Source organism: Balaenoptera physalus, assembly GCF_965194825.1.
Source record: "Balaenoptera physalus genome assembly, chromosome: 6".
NCBI lineage: Eukaryota > Metazoa > Chordata > Mammalia > Artiodactyla > Balaenopteridae > Balaenoptera > Balaenoptera physalus.
In genome coordinates, this window is record NC_138885.1 from 117,640,894 (window position 1) to 117,655,313 (window position 14,420).

A 14,420-nucleotide genomic window follows, 5' to 3' on the forward strand; every position below is an offset into this window, starting at 1 on the left:
CCCAGGTGATTGTAATGTGCAGCTGAGAGCCATTGCTGAGGGTGGGAAAGATTAGCGCTTCCATCGCCTCTGGGAAAGAAGAAAGAAGCTCTTACTTTTCTATAATCGCCACCACAGTGGAGGAGGGGAGAGGACTAAAGATTACAGTTGAATGATTCCACTTATAATGTGAACAAGGCATTCTTATTATGAACCTGGATAAATGACTCATCATGTTAATCCTCTGATTAGTGTCTGGGTTTCTCATCTAGAGGTGTCTGATCTGACGAGAAGAGGAGTTATCAGAAATGCTCTAGGACATGGAAAAAGCTAGTCTGGAAATACCTGTGAGGGATTTCAAGTTGGCTTGTGGGTGTCTGTCCTGTGCCAGCCCTGTGCACACTCGCACACTTGCGGGCTGGTTGCTGATGTCAGGTGTACGCACTTTGATCCAGGGCAAGTGAAATGATCCCTGCTTTGGCATAAAATCTAGCTAATATCTAAATGCTAGAGATAGCTGGTGACAGCTGGGCGTGTGCTCAGACATAAAGTACAGGCATACCTCATTTGATTGCGCTTTGCAGACTTTGCTTTTTCACAAATTGAAGGTTTGTGACAACCCTGAGTTGTCAGATGATGGTTAGCATTTTTGAGAAATAAAGTATTTTTAAATTAAAATATGTACTTTTTTTAAAGACAGAATGCTCTTGCACACTTAATAGACTGAAGAATAGTGTAAACATAAGTTTTATAGACATTACTGGAAAACCAAAAAATCCATGTGACTCACTTTATTGTGATATTTCCTTTATTGCAGTGGTCTGGAAGCAAACCCACAATATCTCTGAGGTATGCCTGTACATCTAAAAAATGTAACTTCTTCCCCATTATTAAAGTGATACACAAAAGAAAATAGAGTGGGAAAACAGAAAAATAGCATGAACCCAGTAGAAACTAATAACAGACTTAAATAGAGTTATGAGGTGCTAGACATGGTTTTAAGCTCTTCACCATATAAATTCATTTACCCCTCACTACAACTCTATGAGGGGTAACTCCACTTTACAGATGAGGAAAGAGGACCTGGAGCTGTCGTGTGACTTGTCCAAAGTGGCAGCTAGTAAAGGAAGAGCCAAGGTTTGGACTCATGCTGCATTTAACAGGGTAGGGTCAACCTCAGAGATATATATAGCTCATAAGGTAAGCTTTATCCAAGGATTCAGTGCCACTTGCTGAAGTTTAAAAAGTTAATCTCAGTTGCCATTTATTCATCCATTTATTTCACAAATATTTACCAAAGGCATCTATGGGCAGCACACTGTTCCAGGCTTGATTATCAAGATACTGAAGAGTATACAGAGGCTACCTGTCCAGTCATTCCTATAGCATTGAACTCTCAAGTGTCTCAATATGTATAATCAATACAAGTATAGTAAGATTAGAAATGCAATAACTATTCTCTGATTACAAAATCCAAAACCAATACTTCAAAACTTTCAAAATGTCACAGTCTTACTGGATGGAATGTTTGGCATGATCCTCCGTATTTTCATCAATTAATAAGTACACCTTGGACAATAATTTAAGTTGAACCTCATGAATTCCACTTTGTAGCAACACGTTTAATATAACAGTAGTGTCTTCAAGTCAGAAATTTGGTGTTTTTGGATGGATGGATGGATGGCTGGCTAGATGGAAGGATAGATGAGTGAATTAATAGCTAAGAATGCCTGGCAATGTTCTAGTTGCTTAAAAATTGCATCTTTAAAAATAATTCAGTGTTTTCCAGTTTGTTAAACAATAACTATGACTCAGAAGAAAATTGTGATTTCTGTCCTTTCCATGGACTAAACATGCAACTTCAAGGAAGCCATTATGATGCCAGTTCCATCTGATTGTTGTGAGGATCAAATGAGCTAACTGAAATGAATTATGTAGCACCCTGCCTAATACATGTTAAACAGCATATTTTAAACTGCCTTTAAAGTGAAATACTATGTGCAGAAAAGCAAAAATTCAAATGATACAAAAAGCTATACAATGCAAAATACGTTTCTTTTGGCCAAGTTTTCCCGCTATTATTACTACTATTATTAGAGATCTCCAAGCAAAAATAACATCTCCCTGTTGATTAAGAAGGGAGAGGTTTACAGACTAGGAGATAACATCCTTTGAGTCAGAACCAAGTGAAATAACACATGTATTCTGGTTCAATTCCAGCATGAGTGATTAACATTCTCCAACTTCAAATAATTTTTATTATTAGCCAACACTTGTCCATCCCCAATAATACACATGTTGCATCCAGGCCACAGAATGAGGCAGCCTCTCTTGGCATGTTCACAATCTGTGCATACTTTCCACTGAGGGTTTCCCTTTCTTTTTGATTGCTATTCCATAGCTTTTCAACTCCCACTACTTTCAACCCTGGGATGTTTGCCGACACTGAGTGCCAAGTAGTTCCCAAAAAACCAAAAAAATATAAGCACCTGTAGAATCCCAGGGAAGGAAAGAGGTAAAGTACATTTTAAACATATTTATTAACGGTTTTAATGTTTGTGAAGAGATTTATATTTATTTCTTTTAACTTTGAGGCTGGGATTAATACACGTATTCCTCATTATTTCTCACAAAGTCTTGTTGATAAGCAGGAGGAAGAGGGCTATTCTGCAATTTTGTCTCGCAGTCTGTGTAAGTGGGATCCAGGACACAAGAACGACTCAGCCCTAAAGTGCAGTCCTGAGTCCCTCAAGAACTCAGGCCCTCCTGCCTTTTTGCCGCCTTCTTCCAGTAGAAGGAAGGGGTGGGGGGAGCGGGAAACAATTCAAACCCTCTTTGTAAGGGGCGGGGCCGGGGCGGAGCCTCCCGGCGGGCATTAGAAGCAGGTGACCCAGGCTGGGCGGGAGAGGCCAGTCAGCCCGAGGCCGTGACTCCACTGCGGCCAGCGCCGCCGCCGCCGCCGCGCGCAGTTCAATACCCGCCGGAGGTGGGCCAAAGGGTGCTAGAGCGCGGGGGAGGAGCGGAGCCCGGCGCGTCCCGGGAGAACCGCCACCGCCCCCAGGAGTCCGCTGGAGCGCGGATACCCCTGCAGGGGAGGAGAAGAGCGGCGGGCGGGACGCGGCGGCGGGCGCGCACCATGCAGTCCTGTGAATACACACTGGCAGCGATGGGGGAAAATAAGTGTCCCTGGACTTTGGACTAGATTACAGCCAGATATTCCAAAAGCATCGAGACACTGCCCTCTGCGGCCTCTGAAAACAAATGAGACCCATAACACCCTTGCATAAGCTTTTAAAACATGGATCAGTGTAGCAAAAGGAAAGCTGTTTCCCCCCCGCCTCACCTCAATATATTTTTCTCTTCCTCCTCTTCTGAGAAAGCCTATATAGTGATGAGCACACACTTTACTGTTAGAGAATTCTGTTTGCTTTTCTAATCTATTGAACCATTCCCTCATTTATATATTAAAGTCTATGTATTGATGAATACACACGTACACACACCACGCATACATACTTTACTGTTAAAAATTCTGTTTGCTTTCCTAATCTATTTAACCATTCATTCAAGAAGAGTGTGAGGCCATTACTGGGGAAGGGGGTGACAGTGCATTGGCCAGCAGAATACCAGTGACCAGGACTGAGTGGGGACTAAATTTAAGAAGCTAAAATGGCAAAAACAATTAAAATTAGAGGATGTCTCCCTAGAAAAACAGCAAGTGTAGGGATTTGCGCTTCATTTATACCAAAGTTGGAAAAGTCAGATTTAAGCCCAGGTCAGTTTTTACATTATGGATATTAAGTAAACAAGTGTATAGTTTCCATAGTGTATTTAAGCACTTTGCTGGTGGAAAGAAGCCTGGTGTTATAGTTTTCATGGACTTTCAGAAGCTATTCACGTTTATAAAAATGCACTGCTCTTACACACTCATCCTCTGAATCAAAATTTCAGTATATTCGACAAAACCTTGTACACAGAGCTACAGAACTTTTTGCACATCTAATTCCTCTACTTGTTCAGAAGCTTCTTAGAACCTTGAAATAGATCCCCTGCCTGAGGGCCAGTTCCTCTCTTGTTTTTCAAATGAGGAACTTTTCTGATCACCTTGACCTCTTCCCTCAGTTAACATTTCTTCCCAGAAAGTACAAAGATTATTCTGCTGCCTTAGGTCATTGTGACTAATTTGGGTTTTTCCTCTTCCTTTTTTTTTTTTTTTTTGTGGAGGAGTGTAAAGATGATGCAGAATGTATCTAAAAGTTGTGGGATGATGTGGTTGAAGTGATTTAATTCTTCCTGTTAAAACAACTATTTTTCATTTTGGCAACATACCAAACCTAAAAAGAACAACCAATTTACTTTAAAAAAAAAAAAAAAAGACAGTTAAGACAAAGGATACTAAGCCAAGGAAAGGCAATACAGGTAATGCATTTGGAGGTCTAGGTCCAGGCCAACTCTCAGAGCTGCCTCTGTTTTCAGCCTCTGTTCTCACCGCTGCTCTCCCCCTCCCTTCCCTCAAAGATGAAGCCCACCTGCTTCCCTCAAGTCTTACCTCAGCCACCCCTCCCGCTACCCAGGGCAGAGAAGCCCATCTATTTATGGTCGCCCCCTATTTCCATCTCATATGCTGTTTTCTTCTGATTTTTATTTTTATTAGGCAAACAAACCACACTCATGAAAACAATTATAAACTGGAAGGTTGTGGGGTGATTTAGCAGCTTCTTCACAGCCAGCTCTGTGATTTTAGTGAGGATTTAAGGCCCAGTTTAGTTTCACATGTACAGCTTTTGGGCTGTCCCTTTCATGGTTCAATTGTAAGCAACGTCTCCCATCACAGATTAGGGGGTAAAGATTTAGAAGGAACTAATATGTGACCTCTCAGTAAATCAGTTGATAAGACTTAGGAAGTCATTTTAATTTATATTATTAACCTCACACTTTGAAGTTGTCTAAATTGGCTGAAAATAAGTATTCTTGGTGCCTTATTGGTTTATCCTTGCAAACCTTTGTCATGTTTTCTCGTAGTCATTTCCAGTGATAAGCCTGTGTGTGTATTGTGTGTAATTGTGAGCAATGTACAAGCTTAAATAACGTGCTGACACCACTGTTTCCAAGTTGGTATTCATTAGGCCGTTTCCTCCTGGGCTAGGGCTGCACTAATCCCGACACAGGCTGCCAGGAGAAAACCTCATGGAGCCCACACCGCACCTTAATAACAGCATCCGCGACCTGCAGTCTCAAGTACAGAATGGGAACCCCAGAGCTAGGAAATGTAGTTGTATATTTTAATGAACTGCTACCCCTGCTAAAGAGGCTTCTTTCACTTTTGTGCTCTACAGAAAGACCAAGGGGGGTAGGAGGGACAAAGCCTTGAATAACTGCTTTCTAACACCGAATGTGGCCAACAGGACAGAGAACATCACAAATCTAGGCAGGTGTGAGGTACAGTGGCTGAGGATTTCCTGCTCCCCCTGCATGCCCTCTCTTGCCTCCAAAGTCCGATCAAGGGATCCTGGGAAAGAAATACGCCTGGGTCGAGGAGGGTGGTTTTGAAAGAAAAAGCTACCAAGACATTAAAGCAGGGTGAATGAAGGGTAGGCAGGATGAAAGTAACTAAGTAACCTGGCTCAGAACTCTCAAAAGCTTCTAGCAGCTTGATGACAATTACAGGATTTATTTCAGTCTGTGGTACATCATTTGAAGACAATATTACTTCATGTTGTTACAAACTGTATGTATAGTGTGTATGTGTTGTGGGTGTGTATATAAATAATATATATTATATATATGAGAGATTTAGTGACTTTTGATACGGGTTTGGTGCAGGTGAATTTATTACTGAGCCAAGTGAGGCACATACTGAGTCAGTAGTTCGAGTCCAGGGCATTCAGTACTTTTCCTGATTTCCATGTGTGTATAGTGCCTGTCCCATGCGGTATTGTTAGTGTCATGTCAAATCCAGAACTCACAAAGCAGAGCCAGCGATATTTTATTTGTAGACAATCAACTAGAATCTATAAAATTATTACTGGCAGATGATTATAATTCCGGATCCCTAACACTAGCAAAAGGAAACCCAGAGCATCTTGATAAGAAGTTTTCTGTTTTTGTTTTGTTCCTGGAAGTCAGTAGAATAGCAGTTGTATGTGGTTATATTAGTGCCAAGATACTTAATTTGCTGACCTTATTATTTCAGAAAAAAAAAATTGTATGTATTATACTTGTGGGAAGTTAAAATAATGCTTTGAGATTTTTATCAAATATGGAGAGTAGTTATTTATGAAAAACAAAGAAATGTCTATTTTTGTTTCTTTGTTCCCAATTAATGTAGCTAAATTTTAAAGTGCATTAAAGCAATGGTAAAGCAAATAAGATGCTGTACAAGTAGTTTTCTCATGCTTTCATGGAGAGACACTGTTTTCTAAGAGTATCTGAAGGAGGTATGTGCATTCTAACTTCATGATCAGATTTCTCGGATGTACTTTGAATATAAGTGGCAACGTTTTTATTGATAATAAAATCAAAGAAATTCCAATCACCAGAAGGAGAACTAATGAAAACATGTTTTACCTGAATGAATATACTTCATAGGTTTCTCCTGCTGATCCTGTGATTGTTTCATGATTCACTTGAAGAAATGAAGGAAAATACACATAAGAACAGAGACATTACCTGAGATTGTGTTCTATTTTATCAACCCTCCATCTATACTCTGTACTGAAGCAATTTGGATAGAAGTGCTGCTGTTGTTGTGTGTGTCTGGTTTGCAGTCAGAAACTCCCAAAACTTCATCATTCAGCAGTTAGATCCACAACTTTGTATTAAGGTCTAAATACAAGTCAGGGAACCCAGCTAAGATAAGAGGATATATGGTTCTCCCTCTGTATTTGTGGGTCATTGGTTCCAGTAGTCTCCCTCCCCCCCGTGCCACCCCATACCAAAATCCATGGATGCTCAAGTCCCTTATAGAAAACGGTGCAGTATTTACATATAACCTACGCACAATCCTCCCATCTTCCCCCGCACCCTCCTTTATACTTTAAGTCATGTCTAGATTACTTATAACACCAAATACAAATCCTAAGTAAGTAGTTGTAAATATAATGCAAATGGTTGGTGGTGTGCAGCAAATTCAAGTTTTGCTTTCTGTAACTTTCTGAAATTTTTTTCCCTAAGTATTTTCAGTCCATGGTTGGTTGAATCCACTGATGCAGAACCTGTGGATACGGAGGGCCAACTGTAAATTGATTTAGAGTTGGTACTTCCCTGACAATCTGGACAGATGCTTAGTAAACCTGAGATAATTAATTTAGCATCAAAGTGAGTACTATGAGCATTATTAGATTGGTACATGTTAGGGCATTTGGGAGAACAGAGAATACAGCAGTTGAGCTGGATCCTGGTGCAAGAGCCACTGTGCCTTACCCGTCCAGGTCTCTAGTTGGCACATCTTCCCAATGCTTTCTCATTGTTCATTCCCCCCAGTGGAAAAGGGGGGCACTGTTGGACTTAGGAAGTTGGAGAAATAGGTAATAATGCTTCTTTTAGTGATTTAGTTACAGAGCTCTTACGTGCAACAGAATGAGAGGAAGTAGAATGGTTCTGTGCATAGATTTGGGAGCTAGACTGATTAGGGATTCAACTCCCAGCTCCATCATTCATGGGCTGTTGATCCTGAACAAATTACTTAAGCTCTTAGTACTTCGTTTGTGTACTGCATCTTATACTTTCTCATCTGTGAAAGGGGGATAATGATAGTACTTATATTTTAGGGTTGAGAGGATCTAAAAGATGAAATCAGGTTAAGGTAAGTAAAACAAGGAGGAAGCAGCCATTCAGGCATGGAATGGAAAGGGAATTGAAAGACTAGTTTTCAAATTTGTGTCTGCATAAGAATCATTTGGGCTTCCTATTAGAAATGTAGATTCCCAGGCTTCAGCTCCAGGAATTGAGATGAATTTGGGATCCAAGAATTAGGTCTTTTTGTTCTGTTTTAGTAAACTTTTAGAATGATTTTAGGTTTACAGAAAAGTTGCAAAGATATATCCGTTTTGCCCTAATATTAACATATTATCATAGCACATTTGTTAAACTAAGAAGTCAACATTAACGCACTACTGTTAACTCCAGACTTCATTTGGATTTCACCAGATTTTCCACTGATGTTCTTTATCTGTTCTAGGATTCCGCGTTGCATTTAGAGAAGCTTCATTTCTTACAGGGACTTTCAGCCCATGAGAGGCAGGTGGTCTGGAGACCACATCTTGAGAAACACTAGGACATGTCAAGGGCTGAGGAAGGTCAAATTGCCCCATCCTCACCACCATCCTGGTGGTGGGGGTGTTGGATATAGAAATTTGATTTGAAGAGTTGGGATGGAATCCTCTCCCTTAGATGAGAGGGGTTACCTTAAGAAGTGAGGCATCTATTCCTAATGCCAGATGAAATGAGTTTTGGAGTTTGGAAGGTGGGGTTGCTGCCTAGCCTGAGGAGATACATCTAGGGATGTGGGCAGATCAGGGGAGTGAGTGCAGCAAATTGGGAACAACTACTTTGTGGGAACACAGGAGGGCTCAAGTAGTTGATTAAAGGGGATTACAAGGGGCCAGTTAGCCCGTGAGCCATAGAAATCCTGTATTTCCTGGAACCTGGTGATAGTGTTTTAGAAATGGCTCATAGTAGTAACCAACATCAAGCACTGCCACATTGGACACGAGCAGAGAGTCAAAGGGTGAAGCTGAGATGACCTTGTTGAGAGAGGGCAGTGGGAGGTGGACAAAACACTGATGCCCTGCGTTTGGAAGAGTCGGTTCCCACAGTGAGGAGATAAAGGGCCACCATCTGGGGAGCTAGAAGTAAAGGTCAGTAGAATTGAGAACGGTAAGATGAAGGAATAGATGTTGTAAGAAAAAGCTAGCAGAGTAATTTGAGGTCTTGAAGTAGAGATCGACATATTCTTGAGGACCTTAGGTTCTGAGGCTGTCACTGACTTTCTCTAATCACATTCAAATTATTTAGCTGCCCTCACAGCAGTTAAGTAATCACCTAACCTGTTCCTTTTTTTTTTTTTTTTTTTTTCTTTACAGAACATTCACCTCTTTTCATTTGACTCTGGATTTCTCTTAATTTCTATACTACTTCACTTTCCTGGTTCTTTCTGCATGTTAGCGATCCTAAACCATAAACTGGTATTCATAACATTTCTTTCACATGAAGTACATGTTATCTCATCTGCCAAACCCATTTAAAACGGACTAGTGGAAATTGCCTCAGAAGCCAAACAGATTGCACCTGTGTACAAGGGACCAGGTGTCTCTGAAGGGCTCCTAGATCTTTTGTATTCTTGCTGGCACGGTGTCAGGCTGGCCAGGCTGGTGAGTGGCTAACAGTTAAGATTTTAGGTGATCTAATCCTTAACTTGATAGATGCTGGGTGTAATCTACAGATTCTGCATAGAAATTAGCACTTACCCCTGGGAGAGCCCCTACCAGCTGTCAAGTGCTTTACCAAATAGCTCTATACTCAAGAATGCGGCTTCTGGGTGAGGGAACAGTCGTAGTCATTTTACATGTGGTTAGAGAGAAGTCTTGGGTGATGAAAGATTTTAGCTAACCTACACGCTATAGGTAAACATTTCCAAAAACATTGCATAACCTGAATACAGAGTGAATTGTTTTCCAGTAAATACTGGCTTCAGCATTTTTCAAAAGTCAAGGAATGGTATATTTTATAGAATGGGAAAACTAAGAAATGAAATTTGACCTGTTGTAAAACTAGGATTTAGTGCTGTTGAATTTCAAGAATGGGCATACAGGGTACATTAGGAGTAAATGTGAAAGCATAGGGTCATGATGGAATCTGATACAGGGTGGAAAAAATTTCTCTTAACCAGAAACACTGGGCCCTAAGAAGTTGTCTTAGGGTCAACCACATGAATTTAACATACAAAAATGGCAATTTAATTTGGTTCAAACATACATTTCAAACTTTTGTCTTTTCCTTGTAAAGAATAAAGTTCAGTTCACGGTATACCAGAGTTAAAATTGCACAGATGTCAGTATTCCAATAGAGAAAAATAATTTTTCTTAAAAAGCGAAAAAATAAAATTTGAGTTCAGGTAGTCAGATATTCTTTTATAGTCTTACTACTTTAGGGAACAAACCCTTCCTCGGTATAAAAATCTGGAAAAACATGCCATAGTTGCCACCCTATTAATAACTAGTTTCCATGCCCCATATTTGTTGGAGAACCTACTTTGTGATGTTTAAATTTTTACCTTAAGTTGCCTCAATTTCCCATTTATTAAAATGGCTGTATTGCCTCTAGAATTAAAGCTGAAGGGGAAAAGCAATTTTTAGCGATTCCCCTTATTCTACCAACTTGTTCTTGAAGCTACAGTCATGCCCAATGTTCCTACCCCCAATTTTTTTTTTTTCAAACCTTCGACCACTCGAGATATGTCAGCATTTCTGCTTAGTAACTGGCATATTACTACGCGGTGCAAACTATTGATATAAACAGTGACTTGTGATCGATTTTTTTTCCCTTCTGTACTAAATCAGATCATTTCTCCTCATCAGCAACTTAACAAGAACAAAGTTAAAGATGTGACCTTAGGAAGGTAACTAAGGTGGAGGAAATACTACGGCAATACTATCAGGACTGATGGAATATTGCTCAAGTGCAGTGGCTAGGGTCTAAAAGAAACTTGAGAGATCTGGTATATTTCCAACTGAATGTTAAGTGAAATAGCATGTTAAAGTCAAATTACGTGGCTTGTTTAAAAGTCACCCTCTTAACAGCAACCACAATTCTACTGCTTCCTGTTCTTCCATTTTCTTTCCTGTTCAATTGCTTGAAACCCTCAAACAACAAGTTCTGATTCTACAGTATTCCTGTAATTCCTTTCTCTGTGGATTTACCTACTTTTATCTTTCAATGTGCATTTCCATCTTGGCACCATAACAAACAATTCAAAAATGCCATCTAATGCATTATGCCACTGAGCACTGTAGCCAGTGATTTTAAGTGGACTAGATTATCTTCAGGTTGAAAAGAGCATAAGCTGAAGAAATAAATGTCTACATCTTAACTAAAGGCAGGGGTCAAAACAACTTATGAATGGTTAGTTGGAAAATGCTTTAAGGCCCGACTATCAGAGCTGACTGAAAACATTTGAGTTAGGCAGAGTTGTAATGTTATGTGAACAGTGAGAAGTGTTACAAACACAGTAGCCATATATTTTAATTAAAACAGAGTTTATTAGCTTTTCTTTTAATATAAACATGAGGAAGAAAAACCACATAAGTTGTAGCATTCTTTTCAAAATAAAACTGCAATCAGTACTTGAATTTCCAAGCTCCAAACTCCATAAACAATATTTTTTGAGGTGGTAGATTGTAGTATTTTATATACCATAATTTATCATTTATGTCTCTGTCCCTTAAAAATGATGGAACCTGCAGCACTCAGTATAATGTGAAGCCTTGCTATAAAGAGAGAAAGTACTTCTGGCCCAGAAATGCTTTGTTTACAGGCAAAATTCCTAGGATTACATTTGAGAAGGTAGGAGGAGAAAGATTTCACATAGTTGAGAACACTTTTTTTTTTTTTTTTTTTTTAATATTTCAAGTTTAGGTGACATCGTTACCAATCTCCAAAAAGACTGATTACTGGACCTCCCTGCCTTTTAAAGCCTGAGGTAAGGGTTCCTAAGGTTTATATGTTTCCTCTTACATAGAACTTGAAGTGAGACACCTACAGCCAGGTTAACACACAGGATAGAAAAGCTGTTTCGTATCACTTACTCTCCTGTCACTACTACTAGGGTCCAGTTCTTTTCAATTTATTACATGTGAATTAACACTGTTGTTCATAATTCCTTCACCAAATCTAGAAAAAAGAAACTTAGGTGATCAAGCAGGTAAGCAGCCCAGCCTTGCAAAGGACTATTTTAAAAAGAGGAGGGGAGGTATCCCCTCAAGTCTTAGTGCAATTTTAAGCTTTGATACTTGTAGAAGTATAAATGCCACAAACTTACGAAACATCATTTGAAAGTTTAATCGAATTTCTTCTAAACTCATTTAGTTTTGTAAATTTTAAACGTTAAGCGTTTATTGTTTTATTTTTTATTTTTTAAAATTTATGTATTTATTTATTTATGGCTGTGTTGGGTCTTCGTTTCTGTGCGAGGGCTTTCTCTAGTTGTGGCAAGCGGGGGCCACTCTTCATCGCGGTGCGCGGGCCTCTCATTATCGCGGCCTCTCTTGTTGCGGAGCACAGGCTCCAGACGCGCAGGCTCAGTAATTGTGGCTCACGGGCCTTCCCAAGCCAGGGCTCGAACCTGTGTCCCCAACAAGAGAGCCTGCGACAGTGAGAGGCCCGCGCACCGCGATGAAGAGTGGCCCCCGCTTGCCACAACTAGAGAAAGCCCTCACACAGAAACGACCCAACACGCCATTAAATAAATTAATTCATTTAAAAAAATAAAAAATAAAAAAATAAAAGCTTAATGTTTAAAATGTACAAAAGTAAATGAGTTTAGAAGAAATTCGATTAAAGTTTCAAGTGATGTTTTGCCAGTCTAGCATTTATACTTCTGCGACACTGTTCTGGAGTATCCAAGCACACTATATTAAAGCTTAAAATTGTTCTAAGACTTTTGGGACACCTTCTATTTCATCACCGGCTTGTTAATTACTGGACCACCATGTTGGCTGGAATTATGAAAATATCCTTTAACACAAGTACATAACAAAGAGGAAAATCATCACAAAATCAGAAGCACCATTATAGTTAACAAGAAATGCAGCACGGACCCAATAGAAGGAAATAACCTACTTTCTCTGTTTATGATCGCAAACATGCTAATATGCTAATAAGTACTGCCTGCAAAGAATTTGGATGACATGTGTTATTCAGCAGCTTTTTGGTTTAAATTGATTGCCAATAATGACTAGCAGCTTCAATGATATAGTAGGGAGGAAGAACCCTGCAAAACCTAACGATGCTACAACAGTCTGTTCCGAAGTTTGGCTTTATGAGTTGTTAGGAGTCCCATGTTTTTTTTTTGTTTTTTTTTTTGTGTTTTTTTTCTTTTTTGTTTTTTTTTGTTTTTTTTTCTTTTTTGTTTTTTTTTTGTTTTTTTGGTTTTTTTTCTTTTTTTGTTTTTTTACTTTTTTTTTTTTTTGGAGTCCCATTTTTTGATGGTAATACTGCACTGATTCTAAAGGAATATGCAGCAGTATGGGACAGTGAGGTAAGAAAAACATAGAAGTTATATAGCTAGTGTCTTTAAAGTCTAAAAATTTAAACTATTAATTAAAAAACCTCACATAGCTCACAGCTATCAGATATCTGTGCATGGATTGGGAGCAGATATCTGTGCGTGGATTGGGAGCTTTTAGCTTTGGAGTGGTTTTTGTAACTCTGTTTACAATAAAAAGGACAGAAGAGCGTGTTACATTGACGAGGTCCCGTTCTTTCCTATGAGCATAATCTTCGCTTGTCCATGAGTCTCTTGAATTCAATGTCTTTCTTTAAGGTGAAAATACTAACTTTGCTGGTTTCTGAGCAGGAGAGGTGATATTTCTCCAGTCTTTGTTTCGAGGGGTTTATGATGTTACAACCCCTCACTTCTCCCTTAAGAGAGGATGGCATTGGAGCGCCGAATACCAATGAAATGATCAGCGCTGAAAGACCTTCTCATAGCAGCTCTACACACGTCTTTGTATTTGTCGTCACACAATCTGGAAATGGCCTAGGAAAGTCAATCAGGTAGAACATAGGTATAATTAGGGGGGGAAAAAAATGTTCGGACCTTAAAAAAACAAAAAAAGCATCATTGATAAGCCACACATCTCCATTCGTTTAGATAGTTCATAGTTACTGCTACTTTGGATAGCTGATATCTACACTAACTGACAGTTCCCTAAGGTAATAACCTTTAAGGGCTATGATTAGATTGCTGGGGCAAGGGGTAACTTGCCCTAATAACTTAGAGTTACTTAAAAATTGGCTTCCTAATGATAGGCTCCTAATAGCAATATCATCTGTTACCTACACACGTGATCCTTAAACGTAATGGACATACACTTGGGCAAAATCAGTGTTTACTCAGCTATTCAACTTCTCTTCAGTTTTCATTAGTTATTACATACTCTAAGAAAATTTTAATCAGGTAGGTATGTGCTGAAGGTAGGAGAGGTCTAATGACAAGCGCTGAAAGGTGCTATTTCACTTGCACATAAATTATGGTAGAAAAACATCTTATTCTAAAGTACCACCAAGGTACCACAGAAAGTATCAATTTTAAATGTGTTCATTTCAGTTGTGAATTTTGCTGTATACCCACCAAAAATCATAAGCCATAAGTATTACGTTGTTCCATGTACGTTACCATTTATATTAAAAACTCATGTACTTTCTACATCCAGTATCTGAAT

The 14,420-nt window shown here is 39.3% G+C and overlaps 1 long non-coding RNA gene across 1 annotated transcript in view; it reads right to left on the reverse strand.

The window, feature by feature from the left end:
• Positions 1-13,780, reverse strand: part of LOC309662874 — a 15,846-nt gene extending 2,066 nt beyond the window's left edge. Inside the window, exon 1 of the long non-coding RNA XR_014265042.1 lies at positions 12,817-13,780. This is a non-coding gene — a long non-coding RNA (uncharacterized lncRNA). The remainder of the gene's footprint in view (positions 1-12,816) is intronic.
• Between the last annotated feature and the right edge of the window lie 640 nt (positions 13,781-14,420).